Source organism: Schistocerca gregaria, chromosome 7 (genome assembly GCF_023897955.1).
Source record: "Schistocerca gregaria isolate iqSchGreg1 chromosome 7, iqSchGreg1.2, whole genome shotgun sequence".
Taxonomy (NCBI): domain Eukaryota; kingdom Metazoa; phylum Arthropoda; class Insecta; order Orthoptera; family Acrididae; genus Schistocerca; species Schistocerca gregaria.
In genome coordinates, this window is record NC_064926.1 from 261,538,013 (window position 1) to 261,554,622 (window position 16,610).

A 16,610-nucleotide genomic window follows, 5' to 3' on the forward strand; every position below is an offset into this window, starting at 1 on the left:
TGGCACCCCATACCATCACGCTGGGTGATACGCCAGTATGGCGATGACGAATACACGCTTACAATGTGCGTTCTCCGCGATGTCGCCAAACACGGAGGCAAGTATCATGGTGCTGTAAACAGAACCTCGATTCATCCGAAAAAATGACGTTTTGCCATTCGTGCACCCAGGTTCTTCGTTGAGTACACCATCGCAGGCGCTCCTGTCTCTGATGCAGCGTCAACCGTAACCGCAGCCATGTCTTGGAGCTGATAGTCCGTACTGCTGCAAACGTCGCCGAACTGTTCGTGCAGATGGTTGTTGTCTTGCAAACGTCCCCATCTGCTGACTCAGGGATCGACACGTGGCTGCACGATGCGTTACAGCCAGGCGGGTAAGATGCCTGTCATCTCGACTGCTAGTGATACGAGGCCGTTGGGATCCAGCACGGCGTTCCGTATTACCCTCCTGAACCCACCGATTCCATATTCTGCTATCAGTCATTGGGTCTCGACCAATGCGAGCAACAGTGTCGCGACACGATAAACCGCAATCGCGATAGGCTACAATCCGACACTTATCAAAGTCGGAAACGTGATGGTACGCTTTTCTGCTCCTTACACGAAGCATCACAACAACGTTTTACCAGGCAACGCCGGTCAACTGCTGTTTCTGTATGAGAAATCGGTTGGAAACTTTCCTCATATCAGCACGTTGCACGTGTCGGCACCGGCGTCAACCTTGTGTGAATGTTCTGAAAAGCTAATCATTTGCGTATCACAGCATCTTCTTCCTGTCGGTTAAGTTTCGAATCTGTAGCACGTCATCTTCGTGGTGTAGCAATTTTAATGGCCAGTAGTGTATTCAAATCTTTGTGATTCCATACTGCTTTCACAACTATAGAGCTGCCTCTTGTACCGTACAAGTTATTACCCGATGACGCATTTCCTATCACCCTGTCCCGTTTTCTTGTCACTATTTTCCACATATTTCATTCCTTGCCGATTCTGCGGAGTACATCCTCATATGTCATTAGCACACCAAATTTTCAACATGCTGCTATAGCACACATTTCAATCGACTCTATTTTCTTCTTTTCCGGTTTTCCCATATTCTATGATAACTTCCATGTAATGCTGTGCTCCAGCTGCACATTCTCACAAACTGCTTGCACCTGTGTTCAGCCAATGTCTAATAACACTTTACTGCTTTTGGCCAGGAATACCCTCTTTGCGGTGCGAATCTTCCTTTTAGGTCCTCCTTCTTCTTCCATTATACATTTTTTTGCTTCCAACGTACTGTAGTAGAATTCCTTTACTTCGTCCACTCCGTTGTTCCCAATTTTGATGGTAATTTACACACTATTATCATTGCTGCTACTCGTCATTACATTCATCTCTTTTCAATTTACGCTCAATATACTGTTCGTTCAGTCAGTATCTCCTGTAATTCTTTCTCTGTTTCACTGATGATAGTAACGTCATCGGCGAAGTTTATCATTAATATTCTTTCATCCTGAGTTTTAGTCCCTTTCCTGAACCTCTTATTTACTTCTCTTCTTGCTTCTCAGATGTAAATATTAAAAGTAAGGGAGAAAGGCTGCACTCTTGGTTTACACCCTTTTCATTCTGAGTGTTTCGTTCTTCGTCTTCCGATCCCATTTTCGCCGGCCGCGGTGGCCGTGCGGTTCTAGGCGCTCTAGTCCGGAGCCGCGCTGCTGCTACGGTCGCAGGTTCGAATCCTGCCTCGGGCATGGGTGTATGTGATGTCCTTAGGTTAGTTAGGTTTAAGTAGTTCTAGGTTCTAGGGGAATGATGACCACAGCAGTTGAGTCCCATAGTGCTCAGAGCCATTTGAACCATTTTTGATCCCATTTTTCTTCTTATACCGATTACATATTACCTGTATATCCCTATAGGTTAGTCTACTTTCCTCAGAATTTTGAAAATCTTGGACCATTTTAAATTGCCGAACGCTTCCTATGAACATGTCTTAAGTTTTCTTAAATCTTGCTTCTATTACCAAGCGCAATACTCTCTCCAACCCCTTTACCTTCCCTAAAGCACAATTGACCGTCAACTAAGAGATTCTCAATTTTCTTTTCCATTCTTTTGGTAGCAAAATCTCGGAATACACAAATAACAATCCCTAAATTATTTCACGAGCTCGCATAATGCCTGTAGGGTTTCCCAACGTGCGTTCTGCATTTTCCTTTGCTTCAAAGGAGGCATTTCCCATTAGTTTGCCCACATTTCACGTTGCTATTATGAATTCCTGCGCCCTATGCCTTTCAGGAATATGATGAGTGGTTTTAATTACCAACTCGAACAAACAAAAAAGCCTTGACCGTGAAACCTGACGGTACATATTTGTCCCATCGGTGGATGACTTGTTGGAAGGCACCGGTCGTTTAAGGAAAGATCCATCTCGAAAATCACGTCGACGTCATTCAGCAAATGCCTGCCATGCAATGATTTTTTTCGCCCAGGGAAAGAGGAAGATGCCACTCAGCGTCGTGTCTGGTGAATCTGGGGGGGGGGGGGGGGGGGAGGAGGAGGAGGTTAGGCAAAACCTGATAGACTAAGCCAACAGCATGTTTCACTGTTTCCCATGTAGAATGTGCAGGGGCGTTGTCGTGGAGCAAAAAGGCCATCTTAGACAGTTGGCTTAGTCTCCGGTGACCTTGACAGATGTACATGACACTTCGCTCATTGAGAGCATAATCAGTTAGCATCTTACCAAGAGAGTAAAAAAACATTCTCTGCATGGTTATAGTAGTAAGGAGACGGGGGCACAAGCCCACTTTTGATATCAAATTGATATGGAAATTAATTAAATTGAGCAATTAATTACCCCACAGCCATTCCCACCCCCACCCCCGTATGACATAATGTTTTCTCGTCAGCCTTCTCCTGGGTCCCAGCTCCCTCCCCCACCCAACCATTTCCCCACCTACCCTAATGGCGGGAATTTCGAATTTTTGTGCCAATTTCAAATTTTGATGGCAATTTCGAATTTTGGCGGAAATTTCTTTGTTCCAGGGTTGTACTCACATTGCACACAACCCCTCATCTGGGAATTGGTGGAAAATTGAAAATGGCAGTGCTCTTTCTGGGACTCGAACCGTGGTACTCTTGGAAGAAAAGCCCAAGTGCACTCCCCTAATGCAATTATACAAGCAGAGGCGCTTGAAATTGGCGTGAAATTAAAAATAGCGTTGCCTTTTCTGGGACTAGAACTCTGGTCCTTCTGGATAGAAATCCCAAGTGCACCACCCAACATACAGAAACTGTCCAGAAAAAGGAGATGAAGTTCAGGTTAGTGTACTTTTTTTTGGTTGGGAAACTGACGCACATATCGCTCCTAATTACGTAATTAATCATACAAACCATCCTAATTACACAACTGTACCCATAGTGCCACGCAAGGACTGCCTAAATCGTAATGCAGCTCAAAAATGGACGATACCATACAACTGGTGCTATCCTTCTGGGAAAATTTTTTTAATACCACCCAAACTAGTGACAGCCACACTCTAACTCTATCCTTCACCTACAAACTGGCGGGAAAAAGATTGCGGTGTAAGGTAGAATCTTCATTCTTTTTGGAGGGAAATATGTTCAACTGACGTGATGCAAGTGTATCATATGTAAGCATACAGCTGAGGACTATATATATCACCGTCAAACTTCGCTACTTTTTTTTTTCGCACCGTCCAGCTCTGATACGCCCCCACAACCACGTCAGGACATCTACAAACTGTAGATTTAGGGTATTTTTTATTCTAGTAATAAGTTATTCGGTAGCTGACAGTGTGTCGACTGCACTTAGCTTTCTGGACCGTGAGAGGTTCCCCTCCCCATAACTACAGAGTGCTCATTCCCGGCAGTGTAATTGATAGACGAACAGTTAGCAAGTTATGCATTCGAACTGCAACCATCCTTCGCTGACAGCACTACACACATGCATATAGAGACTGTCCATGCCTGTAACCAATCGCGAAGTCTCGATTTCAACCGCTTGTACGTTATTTTCGACTGTGCTGCAGCCCAGCAAATAGCGAAAAACACTTCACAGAGTGATTCGTAGGCAATGTAAGCACATTTAAACATCCTTCTAAAGCGAATAAATCTCCGATGCATGTTATATTACCGATATTTCGTAACAATATTATGGAGATTCTCCAGTAATAACAACAAACCGTGGCATCCTGTTGTGCCTATAACGCCTGCTTGTATATTCTTAAATATCCACGATGATGGAACATAATCGTCCCCATTCCGCTATTTTGTGACGTAGATGTCCAACGCGCAGACGGTAATAGTTTTTCGATATATCGAAAGAGAGAGACACAATAAATTCTTGTAGAAGTTTCTACTACAAGGAGTGCTGTAACTGGTTTAAGTTTGGATGGAGATAGTTCTCTCAAAACTACTCCGATTTTGCTCATTAAACTAATAGGAATCGGCTGTACCTATTCTTGCGGAATCATGACAGCCGGTTTAAAAATTAGGTGTTACGGCACGTCCTATGTTATTTCATACTTGATAACCTCCAATTATAAAGTAGACATCACTTGAATTTTAGCTCGTTATAGAACCTAGAAATGATAGTTTTTTCCCGACATGTGAGCGGATTGCATGAAACAGACTGTGATGATCAAATTGCTAACAAAACTAGAATGCGAGAATATGCTTCTGCAGTATGATAGAAACTTTACAGACATGCCGGTAGAGGTGATTTACGCGTCAAGAATGTCAAATGTAAGCCTACAGACGGTAACTGGTTTTGATATTGCAGGAGGGAGAGACATGTGGTAAAATCTTACAGGGGGTTCTATTATAAGACATGCTTTCGCGATTTCTAATGTTAACGCCAGTGTGACATACTACTGCACTGGTACATAGAGATCTGCGATAGTGTGCAAAACAGCTACGTCCTCTTGAATTGTAGCTTGTTATTGTTGAATGCGAAATGATTGTGGTTTCTTTTCCGACATCTGAGCAAATGGGGTGAACGATTGTATTCGATCGTGGTTTTTTAAGACATCTGAGCAAATGGGGTGAAAGATTGTATTCTCTAATGTTATTTCACGTGTCTGAAATGTTTGTAATACACACTTGCATGACAGTTTATTTACAGACACTGATTTGAACGCAAGAGACACTCTCAGGTCGTCTAATTTGTGCATAAAGCTGAAAGAAGTTGCTTAATACAGATGGTTTTTCTTTGAAGTTTAAATTCTCGCTTTTTCTTTACTCCGATGACAGTTTCGAGGACATTTTCGGTGGTCGGTAATTTTCGCAGCAAAATAGTCGAAGATTTTTTCCTGACTTTTTTCCTCGGGTTGGACGTATCTCTGCTTATCATTTGTGATCGGTGGTAGTGCACTTCGTTGGACGTCGCAAAATAATGAGATGCGAATTGTATCCTGCAGTCGAATGTAAAAGCTATACCGATTTTGCTCATAAAACTTTAAGAAAATATAGTAATGGTTCTTTGCATATTCTTTAATACGATAATTTCGTTAGAGAGGTTAGTTGAATCTGTACTGGACTGTTGTTCAAGAGCTAATATTTTGCCTTTAACTTACCGTAGATCTGGGCTAGTTAAAGCACCAAATACAGTACGAAGAATACTCCCTCCAAAATCAAACCAGGGACGTTGACGCCTAATTAAAGTTTTGTATGGCAAAGCTTTAAAAAACAGTAAATCTCTTGTTCATAATTAGCAAATGTAGACTCTATCTGCATTTTGGCTGTGATCCAGTTATTACGCTAAGATGTACCCATTTCCAAAATTGTATCATTACCTTAACAAAACGAATTAGATAAATTTGTTTCTTACCGAATTGAACTGCTGCTGGATTTCACTCAGATTGTACTTGAGTACAAGTTTGGCATTTCTGGTTGAAACTACCATATTTGAGTGGGGTTCAAACAAAACATCTGTACTCTGTATCATACCAAACATTAGAATAAAAATGAACATGGTTAATTAGTTCTAAATACTAGAGTTAACAATGAACATAAAATTAATGAGTTTCTTGCGGTAACCTGTGTGCATTCGTGTAATGGCTTCAATACTAAATTTTCACAAAACATTCACATAATCACAAGGCTGAAATAAACACATGCATTGAACTCTCACACACTACCCACGTTTACGCAGATTGTAGGGGTGTCTGTAACAGGATCGCTCGGAACGTGGCGGTGCCTCGGCCTCGAAGTCTGGACTGCGCCCTCACGATTCTCGCTTCCTGGGTTTGAGAACAGCAGGTCTGCCTCTCAGTCGGTCCTCGTCGTCTTGCGATACTACAGGAAATCTACCTAGAAATGGCTTTACACGATTGACATGAATGACAATCGAACGAAAGGGCAATTGGAGCTTAAGAGTGACTGACGACAACACCTCTAAGATGGTCCTTTTTAACACTTCTGAAGCTTTTTGACTTGATTCTTCTTTAACACCATGTTGCTCAGATACACAAGATCTCCATCTCGATACTGTGGCAGTGCTGCTTGGCGGTCGTGTTATCTTGCTTGTTGAAGAAAGGATTGATGATTTCGCTGTTTCACTCCCCTCCATGTTTCCTTTAGCTTGCATGCTAGGTCCCTTACATGTTCATTGCTGATGCCTGCAGTCGATCGTGCGAAGTCCAAGGGCGAATGCATCTTTCTTCCGTAGACGATCTCATGTGGACTTTTGAGGCCAGTTGAGCAGTGCATTTTGGCACTGTATCAACTTGCCAAGTATGGTAAACAGACATCCCAATTGTGTTTGCTGCTCACATAATGGATAACCATTTTAATAATTGTTCTGTGGACTCGCTCGACTCTTCCATTTCCTTCAGGGTGTGCTGGTGTAGTCCTTAACTGAGTTATTTGCATGAGCTTACAAGTCTGTTTAAGTAATTCGCTCATAGAATTCGTTCCTTGATCACTAATTACACTTAATGGTATTTCAAACTTAAGAATCCATTCTTTTATAAAAACTTTAGTTTCAGCTCTTTGATCAGTATTGATATCATGAGAAGGTATCTAGAGAAATGATCTAAAATTGTCAATAGGTATTTGTTTCCATCTTTAGTCTTAGGCAATGGTCCTATGACATCTAGTCCTACTCCTTCAAATGGTTCACTTGCCTCTGGCAGTTCTTGCAATGGTGCTCTACTTTTTCCTACATTATTCCGTCTGTTACAGGAATCACATTGTGAAACAAACTCGAAAACGTCAGCTTTGCGGCTTGGCCACCAAAACATTTGAACTGTTTTAATGTTTGTTGCCTTTTTACCCTAATGTCCTGATAATAAATAATCATGTAGTTCTCTCATTATTTGCTCTTTCTGGAATAACTAGGCGGTTTCCTTTACTAGTGATTTTGTACAATAATCCATCTATTTCAACAAAACGTTGATAAATTTTCCATAATTTGCATTGTGGATCTTCCTCTTGAACTGCCTTTAACTCTTCTTGTCGACTTATTGTCACACAAACACAGACGTTTCGACTCATTGCATAAGCATTCATATGTTCTTTACCAGGTCGGTGAATAACCTTAAATTGGTACTCACTCAATGCCCAACTTGTTAATCTGGAACTTGGATCCTCTAAGCTCAATAACCATTTAAGTGCGGCATGATCTGTAATAATTGCAAATTCTCTTCCTGTTAAGAAACATCTTTTATGTGTTATACCAAAAACCAAAGCACAAAACTCCTTCTCAGTAGTAGTATAATTACATTCTGCTTTGTTTAATTGTCTGGTAGCAAATGAGATTGGATGTTCATGACCATCAACTTCTCGAGACAAGATTGCACGTATGGCAAAATTGGATGCATCTGTAGAAAGAATAAAGGGTTTACCGAACTCCGGATAGGCTAACACTGGGGCTGTGGTTGGAGCAGTTTTAAGTTCTTCTGTTTCCTTTTTGCACTCTGTTGACCAATTAAATGTGGCCCATATCTTCAGTAGCTGTGTCATTGAACGCGCTATTTTCACATAACCGGCTATAAATCGTCTGTCGAAATTTGACAATCCCAAGAATGATTGTAATTCTTTCAATTTATGTGGTTCAGGAAAATTCTTTACATCTTCAATTAAATTTTGATCAGGTCGAACACTTTCACTGGTTATAACCTGACCAAGATAGTTAACTTTACTTTGTGCAAAATGACATTTATCTATTGATAAAGGCAGGTTTGTGCTTCTTATATGCTCAAAAACAGCTTGTAGTCTCTCAGTATGGCGCTTCATGTTTTCACCAAAAATTGTTACATCATCAAGGTAAACAAGTGCTTGTGTTGGGGATAAGCCCTCGTAAAACTGAATCCATCAGGCGTTGAAATGTAGCTGGAGCATTACAAATTCCAAACGCCATATGAAGATAATTGTATACTCCTGTTACTGTTACAAATGAAGTTTTTGCTTGATCATCTGGATGCACTGTTAACTCGTGATAACCAATTGTTAAATCACACACCGAAAAAATTCGACATCTCCCAGGTAATCCAAGGTTTGCACTAAATTTGGTAATGCGTAAATGGCGGGTGTGGTCACATAATTCAAAGATAGGTAATCAACACAAAAACGGAACTATGGTTCTCCAGAAATTGATTTCTTCTTTACAGTTACATCAGGCGAACACCACGATGGGTCTGAAGGATCTCTTGGTTTTATAAGTCCGTGTTATGATTGTTCTTTAACCATGTCTTCTACTAACCCTCTTTGACTAAATGGTATTCGGTAAGGTTTTCGTGTGATTGGGGCTGCATTCCCTGTATGAATACTGTGCTGAACTAAATGAGTGATAGGTAAATCTGCACGTTCTCGTAATAAATTTGCATACTCCAACAAAACAGGCGCTAAAATCGTCTGTTCACCAGCTTCAAATGTTCTATCTTCTTCCAAATCTTGCGCTTTATTTCATTATTAACTTCGTCTCCTCGTTGCAGTTTTGCGGTACTGTTACGAAAGTCTGTGTTTATAACTGCAGCGTCTGGAATCTGTTTTACGTCGCTTTTACTCGACACTTCAGCAACTTTCGTTCATGACAAAACAACATCCTCATTGCTCATATTCGTTATTGTGACCGGGACTTTTGCGACATTCTGTCTCACCATTGTAGCGACACCTACACTTCTAGCAACATAACAATGCATTGAACCCAGTAACTCACTTTCCTCGAATCGCTCAATTAATAACAAAGTTCCTTCCTTGCATTGGGGTGACTTAACTTCAACGTAGATTGTCTTTCCTGCTCCCTTGGGAATTTGTTGAGTCTGATCAATTTGAACATCGACTCGGGTGGTTTGAACTGATGCTTCGTTTGGGAGGTCCATTCCCACGACGTCAGTATTGCTGCTTCTTTGAGTACGATCTGAAGAACAGTTTCCTAGGTTGTAGTTGCTACGACCTAGACTGATCTTTTTTTTTCTGCGACAAATATCTCTGCCTCGTTAGCGGACAAGAAATCAAATCCAAGTACACCGTCATAACGCGTTTCGTTATTTGAAACTACTTGCACCCTTACTGTGTATTTATCTTTACTTTCATCTTCATCTTGTCTTTGGGCAAGAAATAATTCTACTTCATCTTCTCCATAGTTAAGTAGTTTTTCCTCCGTTTAACCCTCGCACTTTTAATAACAGCGGTTTCAATTTATCCCGATTATTTATGCCACACCACATTAATGAGGTCTATGCGCCTGTGTCAAAAAGTGGTCTGATGTTTCTTCCACGTTATAAGCACCTATCACGAAGTCATTTTCGGTCTGACTTTCACTGGAACGAACAGGAATTACTGTATCTGGTGGGGAACGGACGGGACTGGTGGCCCTTACGTTCCCGTACTCGTTTAAAGATCTGGCAGGTTGTCTGTTGTTTGCATTACTTTTCTTCTTGTTGCGACAATCTCTCGAAACATGACCCTGCATCCCGCAATGGTAGCAGATCCGATTCTCTTTACAATCCTTACACTTGTGACCCAGCTGCCGGCCGTTGTGGCTGCGCTACGGTCGCAGGTTCGACTCCTGCCTCGGGCATGGATGTGTGTGATGTCCTTAGGTTAGTTATGTTTAAGCAGTTCTAAGTCTAGGGTAGTGATGACCTCAGATGTTAAGTCCCATAGTGCTTATAGCCTTTTTTCCGACACCGCAAGCCGCGGTCTCTCCAGCGCTCCCCGTCTCCTATGCGCGGCGCCGTGGACACCACCAGAGGACGTCGTCTTAGCATCACTGTCTGCATTCATTCGTTCCCTCCGCAAGTCCTTTTTAAGACGCCGCGCACTGACCGCCGCTCCCAGGTCTCGGAAAACTGCAGTCAGAATACATCGTTCTACATCTACATGAGTACTCTGCAATTCACATTTAAGTGCTCTGCAGAGGGTTCATCGAACCACAATCATACTATCTCTCTACTATTCCACTCCCGAACAGCGAGCGGTAAAAACGAACACCTAAACCTTTCTGTTCGAGCTCTGATTTCTCTTATTTTATTTTGATGATCATTCCTACCTGTGTAGGTTGGGCTCAACAAAATCTTTTCGCATTCGGAAGAGAAAGTTGGTGACTGAAATTTCGTAAAAAGGTCTCGCCGCGACGAAAAACGTCTATGCTGTAATGACTTCCATCCCAACTCGTGTATCATATCTGCCATACTCTCTCCCCTATAACGTGATAATACAAAACGAGCTGCCCTTTTTTGCACCCTTTCGATGTCCTCCGTCAATCCCACCTGGTAAGGATCCCATACCGCGCAGCAATATTCTAACAGAGGACGAACGAGTGTAGTGTAAGCTGTCTCTTTAGTGGACTTGTTGCATCTTCTAAGTGTCCTGCCAATGAAACGCAACCTTTGGCTCGGCTTCCCCACAATATTATCTATGTGGTCTTTCCAACTTAAGTTGTTCGTAATTTTAACACCCAGGTACTTAGTTGAATTGACAGCCTTGAGAATTGTACTATTTATCGAGTAATCGAATTCCAACGGATTTCTTTTGGAACTCATGTGGATCACCTCACACTTACAGTACGATGCGACTAATCTTAACCGATAGCCAGTGATTGTATTGTATTTTATAACCGCTAGCTAGTGAACCAGTTTGTAAGAAGGAAAATTCAGAAGATGACCTATCATAGCACTGCTGAAGGACTCGTAGCATTCAGATTGATGCACAAGCAATATTTCAACTTGTACATACTGTAATAAATGCTTGAATATTTTATTTATTTCATATGTTTTAAGCTACCTCGTAAACAACGGACATAACAAGTAGTACTAGGTTCACGATCATGAGGAAAATCGTAGCGATTAGTGACGAACAATCTGGTGATGATTAATACCCATCTAAACGATCGGGATAGAAGTAACACAACATCTACTACTGTTACAACTTCTTCTACTTTAACGGTGCGTGTAATTCCCATTGCCGTCAATAATTCCTGTATTAACTAGCTGGATAACCTGAATTTTGTTTCAGGTCGTACGTCACGCTAAACACCTCAACTTCGATATCACTTAACATTCAGTGTGTAACTGTATGACTGCTTCAATTGCTCTACTGTATTAATTCCACTTTCTGGTCATCTCAGCATCACTACTTTCGTGACTTTATAGCTGTTACTCTCCCACTTCCTACTACCAGTTTTTCCCTATCGTGGCCGTGCGGTTCTAGGCGCTACAGTCTGGAGCCGCATCACTGCTACGGTAGCAGGTTCGAATCCTGCCTCGGTCATGGATGTTTGTGATGTCCTTAGGTTAGTTAGGTTTAAGTAGTTCTGAGTTCTAGGGGACTGATGACCACAGCAGTTAAGTTTCATAGTGCTCAGAGCCATTTGAACAATTTTTTCCCCCTATCGACCGACGTACTGATATACGAGGGCTGGTCGAAAAAAAAGAACGATAGGTCGCGAAATTGAAACAATAGTGAAAATCAAAACTGTTTTATCTGCAACAGTTAGCTACAACTTGCAGCTACTTATATCCTTAGTTGCCGATCCGACTTAGACGTTGGTCGTAACGTTCTACCAACTTTACAATACCTCGTTATAGAAGGCAGCTGCCATTGATTTCCGCCAATTCTCTACGCTGGCCTACAGCTCGTTGTCTGTGCCAAAATGTTGTCTTCATAGCCAGCGGTTCATGTAAGCAGAGATGAAACTCAGACGAAGACAATTACGGGCTCCATTGTGGGTAATGAAACATTTCCAATTGAAAACGATGCAGGAGCACTTTCATTGCCCCAGCAGAGTGCAGCTGGGAACTGACTTGAAGAAGAAAACGCACGACAGTTATGTAATGTTGGCTGCATAGCTTCAGGCGAAATTTCTCACCAGGCCCTCGTACTTGGAGGGAGACACTATTGTTCTAGGTATCTTTATGTGCTCCCTGTGTGCTCAAAACTGAAAAGAACGAGTGCTCCCTGTGTGCTCAAAACTGCAAAGAACGACGTAACGCGATCGACGGGCGTACTAGAGACAGTGCCCAACACACCTGCGCAAAACTTCATCGGATTTTCACTGTCGTTTCCATTTTGCGACCGATCGTTCCTTACTTTCCGAATAACCCCCGTATGTTACTTTGCTCAGTACGGACAGTTAAATGGATTGCAAATTCACTTTGAAACGAATTCACCAAAATTATTTATGACACCCCTTTAACGTACAAATAATTCGTCAGGAAATTATAAGCCTTCCATTATTTACGTTGTTAACCTTCGTTCTAACACCACAGTTTTAAATCCGCCTAATAAAGCCACACTAGCGCTCATCGGAATCTATTGCATCTATTGCTAGGAGTCCAGGCGATCAGTGTTTTGTAAAGATTGTTCTTTATGTGCGTTTGAGGAAGTGAACATCCGGACGAAAAAATAATTATCCATGATCTGTATCCTACCAGACAGTAGGATAACAAGTCATTCCGCCCCAATTCCGTGAGCTTATCACTGTGCTTTCTGGTACTGGCCATCTATGCGTTGAGGTGTGATACATATACCACCAGAACACTGCAAGACTATCTCAGAAGGGCTACGCGAGTCGCTGTGTCCGATTATTGTGCGTTTAAACTTAGTTGCGAGTTTTGACGTTTGGCTCACCGGAGGTGACCTGACGCCGTTGACCAGGTAAAACAATGGCGAGCCGGATTTCCCATCCACGTCGCCAGCAGTTTGGTTGGTAAAGCGCGCAAGTTGCTACGCCGTGGATACACAGTACCACGTGGTGTCACGCATTAGAGGCACCTACGTTCATTAGCTCACGTTGCAAAATGATATTTTCTGCCGTTGAAGCGTTCTATAGTCGTCACGTATTCGTTTTGGCGCTGCGTTAATAATAACAGCGCAGCATGTCTGAACACGAGGTTCTCAATATAAGTGGGCGTCTAAGAGCACGTTTACCGGCTGTGAAGATACCGTTACGTTCCAAAATATTCTTTCGAATTCGACAACAGTAGTGGTCAATGCGCAATACCACTCGGCTGTGATGGATGAAGCTCCAATAATGTAGCGGGGGAAAGCGTTTGTTTTTCTTTGGGTACAAAGAAATCTTCGATTGGATAAAGTTGAACCTAGCTTGCGTAAGGCGAAGTTAATGGAACTTGTAGTACTGTACAAGCTAGAAACTCCACGATATCAGATCGTCGAAATGGCTAACGCTAAAGAGCATAGTTTAAACTGGCTTCCCCCGCATCATGCTCGTTTAAATCCGACTAGAATATATGGCATAGGTGAAAAGTAATGTGCCAAAAAACAACAAGAAATTTAAGCTCAGCGTGGCTGAAGCGCTGACAAAAGAAGTCGTAGCAAATGTTACATCAGAGGACTGGTCTCAAGTTGTCAGCCATACCAAGAAAGCAGATGAGGAGACACGGATTCATGAAGGGCAGTGTTGAGTTTTGAAGGAACACGTTAATTTTCTTACTGCTGTGTTAACATCTGCTTGTTTTGCTTAAACACAGCAGAGTTTGCAGATAGACATCTCACTAACATTCTAATACAGTTGAAATTGTTGCAGAATCCTAAAACAGCGTATTATTAAACTGTTAACTGAGTGCGAGACTTACCAACAGTTATGGGGAAGCTCATTATCAGTATAAAAATAAATGTGCAGCTTCTTCTCTTAAATTGTTGTAAAACCCACAGCAATTCTCGTGTCACAGTCTATTGATGCCCCTTAAAAATTAAAATATTTCGTTTAAAAAAATATGTAGTTGCTTGAATATCGCGGTAGATGTGGAAGTTTCGCATATTAATCATATGGAAAAATACCGTTCTCTTTGCGTGCTATCATTTGCTTAAATCTTGTTCCGATATCTCAGACCGTTAGGAGATACGAGGGAGTCGTGAATATTTCATTCTAGCTTTCGTGACGGAGCCCTTTGCACATATTCCATTTTCTCGACATTGGAGATGGATAGCGATGTCCTTCGAGGTTTAAAGAACAATTTAATGTGTAATCTAAATTTCATTTACAGCAAAGTATGTCCTAAGATACACCAAGCGCACACCCATAGCGACACCTGTATTTCACTGTAAACTTTAAGAATTTCTCGCAGTAGTTTAGCTAATACCTAAATATCACAATTACTGTGTCCATTATTGAAATGGTAGGTAATGAAGCTGGCGAATGAAGCTATGAGATGTGCAAGACTCAGAGTTTATTAGCGTACATTTTCCTTAAAAAAATGTTTTTAATCTTTAGAGAAAGACTGCAGATCGGTCAGCTAGCGCGGCTGGCGGGTTACTCGCCGAGCAGGCCTGGCTTTACCGTTGCCTGCTGACGCGTTCAACACACGCTGGCAACTACGGTTCCCTTCACTCACTCTGAACTGAACTGTCCAAAGTCGCATCTGATCTTAAACGCACTATAGACTGCAACGAACAAGTTACGAGAAGCGACCCTAAGAGCCAGAGTACCCCGGTCGACACGACATAATCTTTGAGCTCGCCTTTAGTTCTGCAGCTCCCTTATCGACTACCAACATCGTCACTGGCGTAACATTTATTCACGCTGAGTCCAGGTATCCGCTGAGACAAGGTGATGGCCTTGTTCGTGTGCGGAGACCCGTGGTGAGCGGTATCTGCCAAATTTAGTGCAGGAAATCGATAAATTTCCACGTTTCCTTGGTATTGTGGGGAGGCATCCGTGTTGACAGCCATACATATCTTGTCGTTGTCATGGTTGCCTTACTGCCAGGCAGTACAACGAAGAGATCTTGTCGGGTCGTCAGCAGCGATCTCTTGCAAAGCCTGTTTCTTGAACTAATGGACGGGCTGGCAGTGAGACCAGACCTAAGCCTCATCGTGCATGTGTGGGACACTTTTGATAAACGTGTTCGTGGTCGTCTTGTTCCACCACAGACTCTCCAAAAGCTCACACGGGCTCTCGTTGAAGAATGTGAACGGGTACCGCAGGGTGACCTCCATAGAATAATACGGAGCGTGCCAAGTAGTCGCGAGTCAATGGTAAATACTCACGGGAGGCATACACGTTATTGAAGCTCTAAGATGAAAAGCACCGAGGATAACTTGTATGATTTTTCCACTTCGTTTCTGACACCTGTCGGAAATTTCAGTCCTTTTGTATGCAAACGTTCGACGATGTAATTATGTTTTGTTGTGTACGCAACCTGTGAATGAAAAGGTATAATATGGTAAAATACTCACTCTTAAGTTATTGCTCAGTGGAGTATGGCAGACGCCCCGAGTCACGTTCCACTAATTCTTTTGAGCAGGTTTACATACTGAAATTATCATTTTTTTACCTAGTTATTACATATCAGGAAAAACAATTTTAAACTGAAATTAATTCACATTTTTTAAGATCTAAGATTGTATTACAAATTTTATGAAACGATTTTACATCTTCAGTCACTTTAATTAAGCCATATTTAAATGTACGACGCGTTTCGGCAGCATGCTGGCGTCATCAGGTGCCATACACACACAAATTTTTTATTATAGATTTTTTAAAAGTGTGATGTCTGTTTGCTCAATGTGCTCAAGAGGCAATATACAGAAATTTGTCGCTGTTCAGAAAGATTTATTTACAGGGCGTCCGCAATTAAAGTTTTTCTTTCAAAACGCTGTAGAAAGAGAACCACTGCTCGGAATGACGTCAAATTTGAACAGCATATTTTTCACGTAGTGGGAAACATCATCGAAGAAAAAAGATTAAAGAAAATTTGACCAACAGACAAAGCTGTAAGTGACAGAATACGCACAGCAACAGACGCACGGCACACGGCACTTCCTCAGTTTGCGTCCAAAACGCCCAACATGACTAGCTCCATGAAGGATCGCACGCTACTGGGAATGCTCTTTTACAATTACGGTGAAACTGTGTCAGTAACCCCGCAGAAGTTCCGGACACTCAAGAGTATGAAAAAAGGATTTGGACTGATGCCTGCTGAGGGTCTGGGGAAAATGGTTACAAAATTCGAAAAGACGGATTCTTTTGAAGTGCTACGTAGCAGAGAGACGAAAACAGTTGATACGACGTCTGTCGAAGACGTAACCACAGCATTTCAGGGCGGTTAGAGCGGTGGTGTGCAAGCTTGCAGTGCACGGGGAATTACCCGAACGTCAGACATGCCTAGGAGCACGGTGTATAAAATCCTACGAAACATCTTGCATTGC

The 16,610-nt window shown here is 42.1% G+C and overlaps 1 protein-coding gene across 1 annotated transcript in view; it reads left to right on the forward strand.

Moving 5' to 3' along the window:
• Nucleotides 1-16,610, forward strand: part of LOC126281163 (uncharacterized) — a 299,866-nt gene that overhangs the window by 172,364 nt on the left and 110,892 nt on the right. The gene's annotated exons all lie outside the window — the stretch shown is intronic.